General features: G+C 35.7%; 1 pseudogene; it reads left to right on the top strand.

The window, feature by feature from the left end:
* The first annotated feature begins 452 nt into the window (after window positions 1-452).
* Window positions 453-17726, top strand: LOC117621972 (annotated as a pseudogene).
* Window positions 17727-18940: the final 1214 nt, after the last annotated feature.

The raw sequence follows: 18940 nt of genomic DNA, 5'->3' as shown, positions 1-18940 counted from the left end.
ATATTTGATGTCTTTCATTTTAGAGAAATTACTTGGATCCTTAATTGATTAAACATATCAACTACAAATTAATTAAACAACATTAGACTTGATATCTAATCAGCACATATGATATATACGCTTCTCTTATAATCAAAGCAAGACATTTCGTCACATATAAAATAATAAGTTGTTTAAAGATGAAAAGTTGAAGTGGACTTTGTAGAGTTGGATACTTTTTGCCCTCCGCCCTTTTATATTGTTTGGATGTTTGATTGATTAATGTTTTCAAATAGTTCATCATTTCTTGCCTCTAATTATATTTTTAATGTTTATAATTTGAATTATCTAGTGGAAAACAAAAATCAAGTGAAAAAAATTCAAATTAAATATGTTGGTTCTTGGGCCCAAGTATGGCACGAGCATGAGCACGGGCACGACAGAAGCTCGGCCTGACCCGTTTCAATAGGGACATGGGCTTTGGGTCAGGCGGGATCAATGGTTTTACTAAATGGACCGGCACGGCATAGCCCGATAAATTAAATGGACTGGCTCGGCACGATACGAAAATGTTAGGAGTTAGATTTAAAGTGTCTAAGCGGCTTAGATTGAGTGTCTAAGTGGCTTGGATCTCAGACGAGATTTGTATTTTTAGCCGCACAATTAAACTAAGCGGCTTAGATTTAAAGTGTCTTTAAGCTACAAGACACTCAATCCTCATCCTATCCTTCAAAGGGATCACGTGCATCTCTTTTATCTCTGTTTTGCTCTTCTGACTAGAGGTGTCAAACGGGTCGTCCTGGGCCAACCCGTCCCATTTATACTCGTACTTTTAAAATTTTGGTATCGTGCCGAGCCAGTCCATTTAATTTATCGAGTTATGCCGTGCCGGTCCATTTAGTAAAACCATTGATCCCGCCTGACCCAAAGCCCATGTCCCTATTGAAACGGGTCGGGGGCCGAGCTTCTGTCGTGCCCGTGCTCATGCTCTTGCCATACTTGGGCCCAAGAACCAACATATTTAATTTGAATTTTTTTCACTTGATTTTTGTTTTCCACTAGATAATTCAAATTATAAACATTAAAAATATAATTAGAGGCAAGAAATGATGAACTATTTGAAAACATTAATCAATCAAACATCCAAACAATATAAAAGGGCGGAGGGCAAAAAGTATCCAACTCTACAAAGTCCACTTCAACTTTTCATCTTTAAACAACTTATTATTTTATATGTGACGAAATGTCTTGCTTTGATTATAAGAGAAGCGTATATATCATATGTGCTGATTAGATATCAAGTCTAATGTTGTTTAATTAATTTGTAGTTGATATGTTTAATCAATTAAGGATCCAAGTAATTTCTCTAAAATGAAAGACATCAAATATATGTTTATGATTATTATAAATAAATTAAAAAAACCATATAAACAATGATATTAGATGTCAAATTTTTGCATTTTGACTTTTGAGAAAGACAAGAAAAGTTAAGTGGGCCTTGCTTGAAGCGGGCTCGGGCCAAGCCAGGCCCATGTCGGCCAGCAAATCGCATTGCTTCTTCTCACCCTAGCCATCACCAGCTTCTTTGGTGCAGGTATTCTACCTTTCCCTGTCTTCCTCTGTAATTTTGAGTTAAAAGTTGTAACCAGGGGTTAGTTATTTTCTTTCTACGTGTAAGCCTTGCTTAATCTACTTAATATAACTCCTAACACATGCATGGTTAATGTTCTCCAGAGGGATATGATTCATTGGACCCGGATGCGAATATCACCATCAAATGGGATATTATGGCATGGAGTGCTGATAGCTATGTAGTAAGCATTTTTATCTATTATCTATTATTAATGTTTTCCTTAGGTTTTTGCTATGTGATATATACTTACTATTAATTGAAGTTTGTTGTCAAAAGTAGAGGTGTCAAACGGGATGGGCCGGCCTAGCACGGCACGAGCCCAATCTGTTTAAATGAGGCACGACACGATACGAGCACGAATATCAATGGGCCGTGCTCGGCACGGAGACAAATGTACTAGTTGTTGTGGCCCAAACAATTACGGCAACTAGTTTCCTCATTTAGTCCTCTCAGGCCATCTCTAAGGTGTGTATAATGCCATAGGGGTTTTTGGCCCAAACTCCATTTGTGGACAGCCCAACTCCAACTGGCAATATTGTATAACATTGGACCGCCATATATGGACCTCAGACGAGATCTGTATTTTCAGCCGCACAATTAAATGAGCGGCTTAGATTTAAAGTTTCTTTTAAGTTACAAGACACTCAATCCTCATCTTATCTTTCAAAGGGATCACGTGCCTCTCTCTTATCTCTGTTTTGCTCTTCTGACTAGAGGTGTCAAACGGGCCGTGTCGGGCCGGCCCGTCCCATTTATACTTGTACTTCTAACGTTTTCGTGTCGTGCCGGGCCAGTCCATTTAATTTATCGGGCTATGCCATGCCGGCCCATTTAGTAAAATCATTGATCATGCCCGACCCAATGCCTATGTACACATCGAAACGGGCCGGGCCGGGCTCTTGTCGTGCCCGTGCCATACTCGGGCCCAAGAACCAACAAATTGCTTGATTTTTTTTCCACTAGATAATTCAAATTATAAACATTAAAAATATAATTAGAGGCAAGAAATAATGAACTATTTGAAAACATTAATCAATCAAACATGCAAACAATATAAAAGGGCGAAGGGCAAAAAGTGTTCAACTCTACAAAGTCCACTTCAACTTTTCATCTTCAAACAACTTATTACTTTGTATATGAAGAAATGTCTTGCTTTGATTATAAGAGAAGCGTATATGTCATATGTACTGATTAGATATCAAGTCCAATGTTTTTAATTAATTTGTAGTTGATATGTTTAATTAATTAAGGATCCAAGTAATTTCCCTAAAATGAAAGACATCAAATATATGTTTATGATTATAAAAAATTTTAATATATATATATAAACAATGATATTAGATGTCAAATTTTTGCATTTTGACTTTTGAGGAAAAAAAAAAAAAAAAAACCAGGCCAGTTGCCATAACCCACCAAACTCAAATCAATTCCAAAACCTAATTTGTACTTGGTCAATTTATTGATCAAATTCGAATTTGAATTCAAACCCTAAGGTTGCAGAACACTAAAAAGCCCCAATTTCAGGCTTCGCTCGATCAAAGGAGGAGTTTTATGTGGCTGAGGAGATCGATGACCTTGTGGTGGATTCGGAAACTTGGAGTTTAATAAATTTTAACAAACTTTAATAAATGAATTTGAAGACAGAACAAACAACTAAAACAAAATGGGTAGCCAGCAACCATTAGTGGAGTTCTATGCTCAGGAACAAAATTTCGAGCCTTTCTGAGTGCTATACCACAATCCAATCTCACAGAGAGGGGCTGGGAAGGTGGTGAGGTTGGCGGGGTTGGGAAGACAAAGGGCAAGAGATTTTCACTGTTTATTTATTTATTTAATATAATTTAACCTCTTTTTTTTTAATATTTGAAAAAAACAAAAGAATTGTTTATTATATATTTTGGTCACATAGAATCCACGTCATAAAAAACTGGGGGTCACATTTGCCACATCAGCATTTAACAGATTCATTAACGGTTTGTGTAATGGAGGGGTCAAATTGTAGGGTTTCCGTGACGTTGAGTATGTACTGGTAAATGTCTCCAAAATCGGGTATGAACTTGTAAATGACCCTATAAGTTAGGGAGTTTTATGTAGTTTGTCTTAGAATTTACTTCATTGATTTAAATGATGTAGCATATAATATGGACATGTCACATTATGTGGTATAGAAAATTGAGATAAAAATATGGTAAGTGTCAAATTACTCAAATATATATTTTCCAGAGTAAAAATAAAAATAAAAATCATTAAAATATATTAATCCCGATGGATCCATAATTAATATTGAATGGTAGTAAATGTTAAATGTTGGGAACAGATTTGCAACGTATAGCTCCCTCGCATACGCTTAACGCATTTGGTACAATTTAATTTTAAACAAGAAATTGGGTTTTTTTTGTGTGGAAAATTTGGATTTGTTGTTGATTGTGCATTTTAATACTTTTTTTTAGAGAAAAAAAAAAGATTGGAAAAAATAATGTCCAACTATAATTATTAAAATAAAAACGGAAATGTGTCTCAATAAAAACGGAAATGTTTTCAATAAAAACGGAAAATTTAATGTCATCATGTACAGAATCAGCTCGACAAAGAAGAACAATAAAAACAATTTGTGGCCATAAAAAAAAAATTGATTATTGAAAATTCAGTCTTTTTAAACAATTTGTCATCATGTACAGAATCAGCTTGCAAATTCAGTCTTTTTATTTATTTATGGGGTTAAAAACGACTTGCCAAAGTCGCTTTCAAGTCGCTTTGGTCTTCGTCAACTTTATTTTAAAGGAGACTACTGCAAAATGAATTTGGAGTTTAGCTACTTAATTAAGTAGCAGTTGAGGTGTACTGATTTGTTAGTTTGAAATGTTGGTATGATTAGCAGGTAAAGCTTGTGGAGAAAAAATAAAACAACATGTGGAGTGTGATTTATGCATTAACATATTATAATTCCTTAACAACCAAACTATAATATTCTGTTTTGAAGATCCTTGAGACTGTAAGTAATGGTGGCAAAAGATGGTCTCACAGAAGCATCTCCATCCCATGAAAGGCAAATTAGGTCAATTAGCTTCCGAAATTGCCCATCATCATCAGGAAGCCTTGGCCTTAGGTTAGCCTCCACAACTTCCATCGCAATCTACAAAAAATAATTAAGCACAATTAACAATCATGTTTAATTTGATTATTGTTTGCTTATAGTTTTAAAAAATAAATAAATACAAACGATAGTCTAAACTACTCTAAATTAAGCAAATGATCCACTAGTGTAGTGGCTTGGAGTAATTACTCCCTCTAGGAAAGGTCCTGAGTTTAAATCTTAACATCTGTGTGGTGTGTATGTAAGTTTAGTACAGGTATGGACCATAAAAGGTACTAACCTGAGCTATAACCCAGACAATTTTTAATTTTTTAAAGCCCAAAATACATATAGCATAGCACATCACCAATTCAAAATATATTATACCCTTTTCTAACCTATTCTCTCTCTTCTACCGAAGAATCCACTAACCTATTCTCTTCTACTGAATTTGCAAGTCGTTACACTGTGGCATACAACAATTTTATTTTTTAAAGTGAAAAATAATAATCAATTATTTGCATGCTAATTAGCAATCACAAATCAAATTTATAAATAAATTTGGCGTTTCAATTTGAGAAACTTAAATACCAGTATGTTCAGCATAAAGACTAGGTTTTCCTTTCAATGCTTGTTAACTATATGAAGACTTGTATATAATATAATCATATATATATATATATATATTACGTACTGCTTCTGGTAAATCTTTACAGTTAAATTATGAAATTCCTAAAGCTCATGTATGCCAAGATAGAATTTGTTTTAAAACTTCATTTGTTTTGATTAAAAATATAACTGATGATGTTATTTTAGGATTACCTTTTATAAGCATGCTTTATCCTTTTCAAGTTGAATATGATGGTGTCGTCTCTAATTATTTAGATGAGAAAGTCAAGTTTACCTTTTTAACTAAATCTGAGCTGTATAATCTAAAACATCTTGATAAAAATAATTTTGCAAAAACTAATATTTTAATTAAAGACAAAACCAATCATCTGAGTCATCTGCAGCATGAAATTAAAAGTAAAAGAATTGAGTCTCAATTAAATGACCCTACTTTACAAACAGATATACATCATTTTGAGCAAACGTTAATTTCTGAAGTATGTTCTGATTTTCCTACTGCATTTTGGCATCGTAAGAATCATGTTGTTAATCTGCCTTACATAAAGGGGTTTTCTGAAAAGAATATACCAACTAAGTCTAGACCTATACAAATGAATCATGAAATGATGGAGTTCTGCAAAAATGAGATAAATGATTTATTAAAGAAAAATATAATTAGGAAAAGTAAGTCTCCTTGGTCTTGCCCTGCTTTTTATGTTCAGAAAAATGCAGAACTAGAAAGAGGATCTCCTCGCCTAGTTATTAATTACAAGCCTTTAAATACTGTTCTTGAATGGATCCGTTACCCTATCCCTAATAAAAGAGACCTGATTAAACGATTAGATAAAGCAGTTGTTTTCTCTAAGTTTGATATGAAAAGTGGATTCTGGCAAATACAAATTCATGAGTCTGATCGCTATAAAACTGCTTTTGTTACTCCTTTTGGTCATTATGAATGGAATGTTATGCCTTTTGGTCTTAAGAATGCCCCTAGTGAATTTCAAAATATTATGAATGACATTTTTAATCCTTATAGTCATTTCTCCATTGTTTACATCGATGATGTTTTAATCTTTTCTGAATCCATAGAACAGCACTGGAAACATTTGCATACATTTCTGCATATCATTAAGGCTAATGGATTAGTTGTATCTGCTAAGAAAATTAAATTATTTCAGACTGTTATTAGATTTCTAGGATACAATATAAGTCAATCACAAATTCACCCTATAGATCGAGTTATTTATTTTGCAGATAAGTTCCCTGATCAAATTACAGACAAAAATCAATTGCAGAGATTTTTAGGGTCGCTTAACTATGTATCTGATTTTTATAAAAACCTAAGGAAACAATGTAAACCCTTATTTGATAGATTACAGGCTAATCCTCCTCCCTGGTCGTCCATCCATACAGATATTGTAATACAGATTAAACGCCATGTTAAGACTCTTCCTTGTCTTGGCATTCCTACTTCTACTTCTTTCAAAATTGTTGAGACTGATGCTTCTGATATAGGTTACGGTGGTATTCTTAAACAGAAATCTGGGTCTGATTCCTCTGAGCAAATAGTCCGTTTTCACTCCGGTATCTGGACTTCTTCCCAGTTTAATTACAGTACTATTAAAAAAGAAATATTAGCTATAGTTTTATGCATTACTAAATTTCAAGATGATTTATTAAACCAAAAATTTTTAGTTCGTGTTGATTGCAAATCTGCTAAGCATGTATTAGAAAAAGATGTTCAAAATATTGCATCCAAGCAAATTTTTGCACGCTGGCAAGCACTTTTAAGTATTTTTGATTTTAATATAGAATATCTGAGAGGAAGTGAGAATTCTATTCCTGACTTTCTTACAAGAGAATTTTTACAGGATAAGCAATGGCTGGATCATCCAAAGACAAGCAAAAAATGAGTCACAATCCTCCTCACTGATCCTACAAAAATTATTTATCACTCTCTTTACATTCACCAAATTTTACATCCTAAGTCTTGGGGTTCTCGTCCTCATGAGCTCCGAACCCTTCCTTCTAAGTATCAATATAATTATGCAGACTATGTTGAAGCCTGGTATTACATCTTCTTACATCAAACCCCTGAATTTTCCCATTCCTGGTTTATTAATTTTGATAACAAGTTTAAAAACACTGAGCTCCCTTATTGGTTCCTTCATTGGTGGGACACCCATGGTCCCAAATCTGATATCATCCCCTCTGCAGTCCATGAGTTGGTCTCCTATTTTACCCAGAAATACAAGCTTCCTGAACGTGATTTATTTTTCCCTATTGATCTCTTGTTTTTTACAAAGTACAAGCTCCCTTGGATTATGAAGTGGAATTACAAAGTTGATTGGGAGACACGTTTCTTCTCCCGACAGTTCTTTGTTAAATGGTGGGATCGTTTTGAAGTCCACCGCATTACAGACTATGTTTATAAAGATTTTCCCCAAATGACTGACCGTACTCCTAAGCCTAAGCATGAGCCTACATCCTCTTCAGATACTATTCTTACTGTTGAAGGCAAGTCTAAGACCGAGCTGCAAGATTTAGCCCAGCAGCTCCTTATTCGCGCTTCTCAAATGCATGATGATGATGCTGAGTCTGAGACTTCCTCCAGTTGTCAACCTGCACAGCCCACTCCTGAGCGCCCTGCCAGGTGGAGTGATTATTTACATGGTCAAGATCCTAATGATGCCTATGAAGCCTATGATCTGAACTCTGATTAGACTACCCGACAAGTTACCTAAGTAAAAGCAGATTCCCTGAGTTAAATTTTACCTGAGTTACTTTTGTAAACCTAAGTTACTTTCCTTGATTATTTAAAGAGGCTTTGGCCTCAGTTGTAAGCATCGAATTCTTTCCTTTTCTTAGTTTCAAAATGTTCTTTCAGAGATCATGTTCTGAAGAACAACCTTAGGAATGAGAGTAAGCTTTGTACATTGTAAGTTTTAAGTTTTTAAGAAAATGAAGAATATTATTTTCATGTATTTCATTATTTTTATAATTATGTATGCATTATCCTGCATAGTCCTTCTTTTACTTGCTTACTTCCCTTTTTGGTATCAGAGCCGTAAGCGTTGTAAGAATTAGTTCTTAGGTTACAACTCATCCAACCCAAGTGGCTATATATATATATATATATATAACACACATATGAGCGTGATGAGATAGGGGGGCCTCGAACCCACGCCATAAGCAGAAGTTAAAGTGCAGCACTTCGCTGCCAAACCCGTCCTCATGTAAATGTCCTATGCGGGCTTTATATCGATAATATTTAAAATATTAACATATATAACATATAAGTTTTTTAAAAAAAAATTTGGGGTTCTGTGCAGTGGCACTTGCACACATTCAGGACCGCCTCTACCTGCACGTAAGGAGGCTGCAAAGGCTTTAGAATAGCGTCTCTGACGTACTTCACCATACCAGACTTGCTTTCTTAATTTTAATTTTTTTTTATGTGTTTCTTTAGTTTTACTTTACCTTAAAAACCTTTCTATATATTATTTATAATATAAATATTTTTACATATGACTTTACAGGAGAAAAAAAAAAGAAAAAAAAAGGGAAAACTATAATTTTTATAACATCTAGCTCCTCCATGTTCTGTTTCCATGCAGTGTAATCGAAATTGGTACATAGTTTTGTTGTGCTAGTTTCCTACTCTCTTTTGTAGTTGTTGCGTTTACTTTTGGGATATTTCTTTCCCTCTTTCTAGGAAAGAAGGGCAAATTTAAACATGGTTTCTTTGTGCCTTGTATTTTGTGAAGTCAAATACATTATATTTATATTTGCATATTGCTATATAGTAATGGATAATGCTCTAAACTACTCTTATTGATAAATAATAATATAAATTTCTTTTTTTAATTATTTTAATTAGTAGTTATGTTTTAATTATTATTTACTTAGTGAATAATTATTTTTTTAATATATTTTATTTTTAATCAATAATATTGAGTATTTTGTGAGAAGAGTGAGATGATCTCTGTGGGAAGAAGATGAGGGATAGATGATGTAAATTAGAAAAGTTAATAAGGATACTATACGCACTTGCTTGGAATTCATTAAACACCACCGGTTCCGTGTTTTGCTTTCCGCGAAACCTGAAATAAAATCAGCTCCTGAGCTGCTCTCCAAAATCAATGTCATCGACAGCTATTTTCTCCCAAAAATGATTATCTTGTCTTTTACCAAACGGGGTAAACTTCAAAAACTTTGTCAAAAATCATTTCAGTCTTATACATACGCGAGGAAGGTAATCAAAAAAGAAAGAAGATGAGTTCTTCTTTCTTTTATCACTTAGGAGCCGTGTGAGATGAAAGTCTCATGCACAGAGATGGTGCGATTTGATTATTTTTTTTATTTTTTTTATTTTTACCGCTCTCAGTCTTAAGAGAAAGACAACATTATTCGGGATAGGAAGAAAAAAATTATGGAAATAAATCTACGCTTGTTGAAGGTGAAGTTTGTAAATAAAACAACGCCTTTTTTAACCAAATAATCAATGCCAAACAGACACTAAGTATTGTTCAAGCCCTTGCGAGCTAGCTAGTAGCTAGTAACCTAACATGGGGATGGATGTAGACAAAGTTGGAAGGAATAATATTATTAACACAAAGTTGTCGGCCATTTGCAGGATTTAGTGGTCTCATCGTGATATAGGACAGGAGTAGGGGTCATCATTTGGCTAGCGGGCCTATGGACCAATGGCAACCCACTTAGCGCATCGAGAAAAAACCCAACTCAACATGGTTCGTTATGGTCTTTAGGATGGCCTGGCCCGCTATTTAATGGGTTGGGGTGTCTAAAGCCTAACCCAGCTCATAAGCCCAATTCATTTGAGCCCATGAAGGTCAGACCCAAAAAGCCCATTAAGGCTCGGCCCATAAGCCCATTTATTATATATATAAGTTTGTTTGGTTTGCTGGAAGCCCAAGACAAAGCCCAATATCAATGTTTCGTGTTTTTTTTCCGCCAATTATCAATACCTTTGTATAAAAGGAGGCATTACAATGATTTCACTTGATTTGTTATTGAAGAATTTATGGGGAAAAAAAAAAAGAGAAATATAAACATAGAAAAAAAAATGGAGAAAAAAATAGACACATAATAAAAAGGAAAAAAAAATAAGAGAAAAATGTAGTAGGCTCATTTAGGCACGACCCATGGGGCAGACTTAGGCTTTGAATTTGTTGTAAGAGCCCAACCCAGCCTGTTATTTTCTCAATCCTCCTTGAGGCTCAGCCTGGCCCAAGCCCATTAAATTAGGCCTGGGCTAACCAGGCTCGGCCTATTGACGACCTGTAGATAGGAGTGGCACAAGTTGTAATTTTTAAGAAAATTAATCCAAAAATAAGTGTCTTATACATACGCGAGGAAGGTAATCAAAAAAGAAAGAAGATGAGTTCTTCTTTCTTTTATCACTTAGGAGCCGTGCGAGATGAAAGTCTCATGCACAGAGATGGTGAGATTTGATTATTTTTTTATTTTTTTTATTTTTACTACCCGCTCTCAGTCTTAAGAGAAAGACAACATTATTCGGGATAGGAAGAAAAAAATTATGGAAATAAATCTACGCTTGTTGAAGGTGAAGTTTGTAAATAAAACAATGTTTTTTTAACCAAATAATCAATGCCAAACAGACACTAAGTATTGTTCAAGCCCTTGCGAGCTAGCTAGTAGCTAGTAACCTAACATGGGGATGGATGTAGACAAAGTTGGAAGGAATAATATTATTAACACAAAGTTGTCGGCCATTTGCAGGATTTAGTGGTCTCATCGTGATATAGGACAGGAGTAGGGGTCATCATTTGGCTAGCGGGCCTATGGACCAATGGCAACCCACTTAGCGCATCGAGAAAAAACCCAACTCAACATGGTTCGTTATGGTCTTTAGGATGGCCTGGCCCGCTATTTAATGGGTTGGGGTGTCTAAAGCCTAACCCAGCTCATAAGCCCAATTCATTTGAGCCCATGAAGGTCAGACCCAAAAAGCCCATTAAGGCTCGGCCCATAAGCCCATTTATTATATATATAAGTTTGTTTGGTTTGCTGGAAGCCCAAGACAAAGCCCAATATCAATGTTTCGTGTTTTTTTTCCGCCAATTATCAATACCTTTGTATAAAAGGAGGCATTACAATGATTTCACTTGATTTGTTATTGAAGAATTTATGGGGAAAAAAAAAAAGAGAAATATAAACATAGAAAAAAAAATGGAGAAAAAAATAGACACATAATAAAAAGGAAAAAAAAATAAGAGAAAAATGTAGTAGGCTCATTTAGGCACGACCCATGGGGCAGAATTAGGCTTTGAATTTGTTGTAAGAGCCCAACCCAGCCTGTTATTTTCTCAATCCTCCTTGAGGCTCAGCCTGGCCCAAGCCCATTAAATTAGGTCTGGGCTAACCAGGCTCGGCTTATTGATGACCTGTAGATAGGAGTGGCACAAGTTGTAATTTTTAAGAAAATTAATCCTAAAATAAGTGTCTTATACATACGCGAGGAAGGTAATCAAAAAAGAAAGAAGATGAGTTCTTCTTTCTTTTATCACTTAGGAGCCGTGCGAGATGAAAGTCTCATGCACAGAGATGGTGAGATTTGATTATTTTTTTATTTTTTTTATTTTTACCGCTCTCAGTCTTAAGAGAAAGACAACATTATTCGGGATAGGAAGAAAAAAATTATGGAAATAAATCTACGCTTGTTGAAGGTGAAGTTTGTAAATAAAACAATGCCTTTTTTAACCAAATAATCAATGCCAAACAGACACTAAGTATTGTTCAAGCCCTTGCGAGCTAGCTGGTAGCTAGTAACCTAACATGGGGATGGATGTAGACAAAGTTGGAAGGAATAATATTATTAACACAAAGTTGTCGGCCATTTGCAGGATTTAGTGGTCTCATCGTGATATAGGACAGGAGTAGGGGTCATCATTTGGCTAGAGGGCCTATGGACCAATGGCAACCCACTTAGCGCATCGAGAAAAAACCCAACTCAACATGGTTCGTTATGGTCTTTAGGATGGCCTGGCCCGCTATTTAATGGGTTGGGGTGTCTAAAGCCTAACCCAGCTCATAAGCCCAATTCATTTGAGCCCATGAAGGTCAGACCCAAAAAGCCCATTAAGGCTCGGCCCATAAGCCCATTTATTATATATATAAGTTTGTTTGGTTTGCTGGAAGCCCAAGACAAAGCCCAATATCAATGTTTCGTGTTTTTTTTCCGCCAATTATCAATACCTTTGTATAAAAGGAGGCATTACAATGATTTCACTTGATTTGTTATTGAAGAATTTATGGGGAAAAAAAAAAAGAGAAATATAAACATAGAAAAAAAAATGGAGAAAAAAATAGACACATAATAAAAAGGAAAAAAAAATAAGAGAAAAATGTAGTAGGCTCATTTAGGCACGACCCATGGGGCAGACTTAGGCTTTGAATTTGTTGTAAGAGCCCAACCCAGCCTGTTATTTTCTCAATCCTCCTTGAGGCTCAGCCTGGCCCAAGCCCATTAAATTAGGCCTGGGCTAACCAGGCTCGGCCTATTGACGACCTGTAGATAGGAGTGGCACAAGTTGTAATTTTTAAGAAAATTAATCCTAAAATAAGTGCCTAATTCCAATACATAATGAACTATTCTGATTGGAACTTAGTTATCCAACACCCTAACTTTGATGGCTCGAAGTTTCAGCTTCAACTACAAATCACTAAATCACTATTAATTAATGTGTAAATTTATTTTTTTTTTTCTCTCAACGGATTTTACTACAGTGCTTTGGGGAATTAATTTGTTCATTGACATCCTGATGCAATCTGGGCCAAATGGATAAGTACATACAGAGTTGCTCAATCTTTGGAGGATGGTTGGGCATTTCCTAGGGCCGTTTTATTTGATGGAGATTACTGTCAAATGCCAAAACATGATGTCTATCCAAGCTTGCCAAAAATAGAGTCGAAGCTCTACTATATTTCCATCTCTGTAATAGTAGTTGCGCTAGTCATGTCTATAGTTATTATATTTGTGACAATTTATGTTCACAAATTGACTATGTCAAATAGTTGTTGAGCAAAGAGACTGATTGCTTCTTACCAAAGCATATGTTCTCTTAATATCTTTCCTGCATACTTGCTCAGGTGTGGTTGTTTTGGGCATTTTTGGGTCTTTACTATGCTGGGCTTTAATTGTAACTCTTTCTTGTAAATGAAATAAAAAGTTCAGTTTGACAAAAATGAAAAAGAGACTCCAGTATGCTTCTCTGTAATTTCGCACAAATAAAAGTGATCAACCATTTCTTAGTAATTTCTCATCTGAACTTTCAAATTATTGGACATTTAACACTCGAGACTCGATGTAAGTAGTAAAAATATAGTAAACTAAGTTCCATTCAATTGATGAAATCACCATATTGGATGGTCAACAATCGAGGCCCGACCCAGCCTGACCCAACCTGACTTAGCCCGACCCAACACGGTCGGTTTGACACCTTTAAATGGCATCCATACATTTGTACATTTAGTGGAAGAGAGCTATAATTAATTTTTTCTCAATTGGATGCATACAAATTTGACATGGATTTAAATAAATAGGCCTACGTAGCACTACATTATTACCAGCACTATCGACACATTCAAGCTCCTGGATGGTCAATTGGATGGACTTGGGTAAAGAAGGAAGCCATTTGGCCCATGCTTGGATCAGAAGCAACAAGGCTAGGGGAAAATTGTTCGTCTCTTAAAGATGCAATCCCTCATAATTTGTGAGCGGAGCTCAACAATTGTTGACCAAATGCCAGGGGTCTTATACAACTAACAAGTAAGAAATTGTTGCAAATGAGGGATCCTTAGGTCTTGGGTGCCAAATGGAGCCCTAGATGTAGGATTTTTCACTATAACTATTAATCAGTCTGAAACCACTTACAGAGATGTGAGAGTTCCTAAAAATTTCACATTGAAAGCACCCGTTCCCAGCTATACATGCGGCTCCACAAGTACATAAAGTTCCCAACTATAGACAAAATGAGGGTCACTCAAGCATCGAATAAGTCGATGTTTATTCAACCCTTGTATTTGTGTTTGTTTAGGGTAGTATGAATTTTAATTCTAACCTCTTTGTTTTCCATTTGGTGTATGATAGTGACGTGGAACATGGCATACACGTTTTCACCATTCATTGCTCGTGAAATGCCAACATGTTGCGTCTCTCTCTTCGCCTTTTACGATAGCAACATTGTGTCGTGCCCAACATCTTCATGTGGCTGCCGAAGTAATACAAGCAGCTCAGAAATATGTGCACAGTGAGTTCATTACTACTTATATCACTTAACTTGCTGTGACGTTTAGTGTTTAATTTAAACATATTTTGAGAATTTGTAGGAGGGATAACATGGATAGCTTCGAGCCTCTAGTTCGATGCATGAGCATATGTGCCCAATTTGAGTTCATTGGCGCATTATGCTGAACTACAAGGAGTACTGGCGGGTAAAAACTACGGTAACTAACTTCCAGTATAGACTGATCTATGCAAATTTCTCTGGAAGCCCAAGACTAAGCCAAATATCCGTGTTTGGTGTTTTTTTCTGCCAATTTTTAATACCTCTATATAGGGCTCGTTAATGGACTGGGTCGGGTTCTTTTAGAAAATTTAAAGCTCAAGTCCGACCCATGGGCCGGACTTGAGAAAGCCCATAAAGTCGGGCCGGGCCTAAACGGGCCTACTTCATTAAAAAAAAATCATAAACTTAATCATAAGGGCATTTTAGTCCAAATTTGAGATTGAACTCACTTAATTCCAACGGTTTCACATCAAACCAAATTCATAAAACACTCAATAAAGTCACACAACTTAATAAGATTTTCCACAAAAATAATAAAACCAAGTATTATTTTTGAGGTTATTACATAATTAGACCGTAATCGTTTTAAAAAATAATAAGTATCAAAAAAATATTTTTTTTTAAAGGATGGTATGAATAAATATGCAAATATTTGGTGATGTGTTCAAGAAAAGCATGATTATATTTGGTGGTACGATTATGTTTCGTGATATGATTATATTTGGTGATGTGATATGTTGTTCATCTTATTTTTATATATATATATATATATATATGATTGTTGAATTAATAATTGACACAAATTAATGTGATAATCATCTAATTATAAACTAGGAATGAGTAAAGAAAAGTAAGTGAAATGAAACAAATTATATATGTGATTTAAGTAATATAATCCTAAACCTAAACTCTTATTTATACATAATTATATATGTATGCGGGCCTAACGGGTCGGGCTTTTGTGGGCGGGCCGAGCTGGGCTTTCTTGGGCTTAACTGGGCCTGGCCTATGGGCCGAGCTGGGCTTCAGACACCCAAGCCCAAGCCTAGCCCAGCCCAAGGCGGGCCCGGCCATCTCAAAGTCCATTACGGGCCGGACCGGACATTTTTCTAATGGGCCAAGCTAGCCCCCATCGACCCATGAGCGCGCGGGCCAAATGATGTGGCCTACCTCTATATGAAAGGAGGCATTACAGTGATTTCACTTCATTTGTAATTGAATAATTTATGAAAAAAATAGAGAACTATAAACATTGAAAAAAATAGACACATAATAAAAAGGAAAAAAAAATTAAGAGAAAAAATATAGTAGGCCCATTTGGGCATTTCCTAGGGCAGTATTATTTGATGGAGATTACTGTCAAATGTCACAACATGATGTCTATCCAAGCTTTGCCAAAAATAGAGTCGAAGCTCTACTTTATTTCCATCTCTGTAATAGTAGTTGTGCTAGTCATGTCTATAGTTATTATATTTGTGACAATTTATGTTCACAAATTGACTATGTCAAATAGTTGTTGAGCAAAGAGACTGATTGCTTCTTACCAAAGCAAATGTAATGAAAGCATGTGTTTTCTTTATATCTTTCATGCTTTACTTGATCGGGTGTGGTTGTTTTGGGCCTTGTTTGGTATTTGTTATGTTGGGTTTTATTTGTAACTCTTTCTTGTGAATGAAATGAAAAGTTTAGTTTGACAAAAAACGAATAAGTGACTCAAGTACGTTTCTCAATAATTTCGCACAAATAAAAGTGATCAACCATTTCTTAATAATTTCTCATTTGAACTTTCAGATTATTGGACGTTTAACACTCGAGACTCGATGTAAGTAGTAAAAATATAGTAAGCAAGTTCCATCCAATTGATGAAATCACCATATTGGACGGTTAACGGTCGAGGCCCGACCTGGCCTGACACAACTTGACTTAGCCCGACCCAACACGGCATGTTTGATGCATTTAAATGAGATCGATACATTTATACATTTAGTGGAAGAGAGCTATAATTAATTTTTTCTCAATTGGATGCATACAAATTTGACATGGATTTAAATAAATAGGCATACGTAGCACTATATAATTACCAGCACTATCGACACATTCGAGCTCCTGGATGGTCAATTGGATGGACTTGGGTAAAGAAGGAAGCCATTTGGCCCATGATTGGATCAGAAGCAACAAAGCGAGAGAAAAATTGTTCATCTCTTAAAGATGCAATCCCTCATAATTGTGAGCGGAGCCCAACAATTGTTGACCTAATGCCAGGGGCCTTATACAACTAACAAGTAAGAAATTGTTGCAAATGAGGGGTCTTTAAATCTTGGGTGCAGAATGGAGCATTAGATGTAGGCTTTTTCACTATAATAGTTGCTCAATCAGAAACCACCTACATAGATGTGAGAGTTCCTAAAAATTTCACTTTGAAAGTACCCGGTCTTGGCTATACTTGCGACTCCACAAGTCCATAAAGTTTCCAACTGTAGATAAAATGAGGGTCACTCAAGCCATGAGTAAGTCAGTGTTTATTCAACCCTTGTATTTGTGTTTGTTTGTGGTAGTATGAATTTTACTTTTAACCTCTTTGTTTGCCTGTTGTGTATGACAGTGACGTGGAATGTGACATACATGTTTTCACCATTCATTGCTCGTAAAGTGCCAACATGTTGTGTCTTTCTCTCCGCATTTTACGATAACAACATGGTGTCGTGCCCAACATCATCATGTGGCTGTCAAAGTAATACAAGCAGCCCAGAAATATGTGCAGAGTGAGTTTCATTACTACTTAACTTGTTGTAACATTTAGTGTTTTTGTGAGTTTAATTTAAACATGTCTTTTGTGAATTTGTAGGAGGGATAACATGGATAGCTTCAAACCTCTAGTTTGATGTATGAGCATATGTACCCAATTCGAGTTCATTGGTGCATTATGTTGAACTACGAAGAGTACTGGCGTGTAAAAGTTACGGTAACTAACTTCCAGTACATAATGAACTATTCTTATTGGAACTTAGTTATCCAACACCCCAACTTCGATGACATGGCTCGGAGTTTCAACTTCAACTACAAATCACTAAATCTCTATTACTTAATGTGTAAAAAATAGACACATAATAAAAAAGAAATAAATAAGAGAAAAATATAGTAAGCCCATTTATGCTCGGCGCAATAGGCCTGACACTTGGTGGGCTTTCTCAAGCCTGACTTATGGGGCGGGCCTGAAATTTGAATTTATTGTAAAAGTCCAACTCAGTCTGTTATTTTCTCTCTCCTCTTTTTGGTCCTGTCCGGCCCAAACCAATTAAATTTAGCCCAAGCTGGCCAAGCCTCGCCCATTGACGACCTATAGATAGGAGTGGCACATGTTGTAACTTTTAAAATAATTAATCCTAAAATAAGTGTCTAGACGGCACTGATCGGGTAAATTGGGCCGCAATCATAGATAGATAACTGTTGGGCTAAAGCCAACACTTTAGCCCTAATACAAAATGGGTCTTTATTGAAATATCCATTTATTAAAAATAAATTAATAAAAAATAAGTCCCCAAATGCAAACACTTTAGTCCTAATACAAAATGCGCCCAAATATGGCCGCAATTATAGATAGATTACAGATAACATTACATGACCATGCCCCAATCAAATCAAGCTTCAAAGTTAAAACCAGAACCATTAACAACTACTCGAAGATGCCAATTTCTTTTTTGGTCTGCAACAAGATGCCAATTACCAAATACCAATTGCTAAACCTTTTGATTATGATTTGTGATCATCACAACTGTCAAGCATTTACTTTGAAACAGTCAATTAATCTTTTTTTAACCTATTATATAATAATTATTCTTTCGTTTTCTTTTTAATAAATAAGCTGTTAATACAATATTAGTTTTTTTTTTTTTAAATTTCACTACATTTTAAAATGACTTGGCAGTCAGACTGGCAAAGAGAGCACACATGCTACTGCGTTCTTCCAGCTCTCTCTCCTCTCTTTACGCCTTTTATTGTGTGAAGTGTGCAGGTGTATTCATTCATCCTTCTCTTTTTGCCTCGTGGTCCAAGGCCAAGGGCTCGGACCAAATCAATCTAATTGAGGAGTTGTCTAGTCAAGTTGTTTTAGTCATCCACTCTTTCAGTTAGCTGGTCAACTCTAAGACTTAGGTATGCTTAACTTCGTGAATTAGGAGGAGAGAATTGTGTGGAGCCCAATTGCACACGAGCTAGGTTTCATTGGAGGTGTACGCGGGAGCATACATCAAACGTGGAGGCAAAGGACGAATGGAGGTATTTGCTCTAAGATCGGGCCATAGCCTAGATGGCCGC

Source organism: Prunus dulcis, chromosome 3 (genome assembly GCF_902201215.1).
Source record: "Prunus dulcis chromosome 3, ALMONDv2, whole genome shotgun sequence".
Classification (NCBI taxonomy): Eukaryota; Viridiplantae; Streptophyta; class Magnoliopsida; order Rosales; family Rosaceae; genus Prunus; species Prunus dulcis.
Note: the sequence above shows the minus strand (reverse complement) of the source record. Positions and strands in the feature narration are given on the sequence as shown.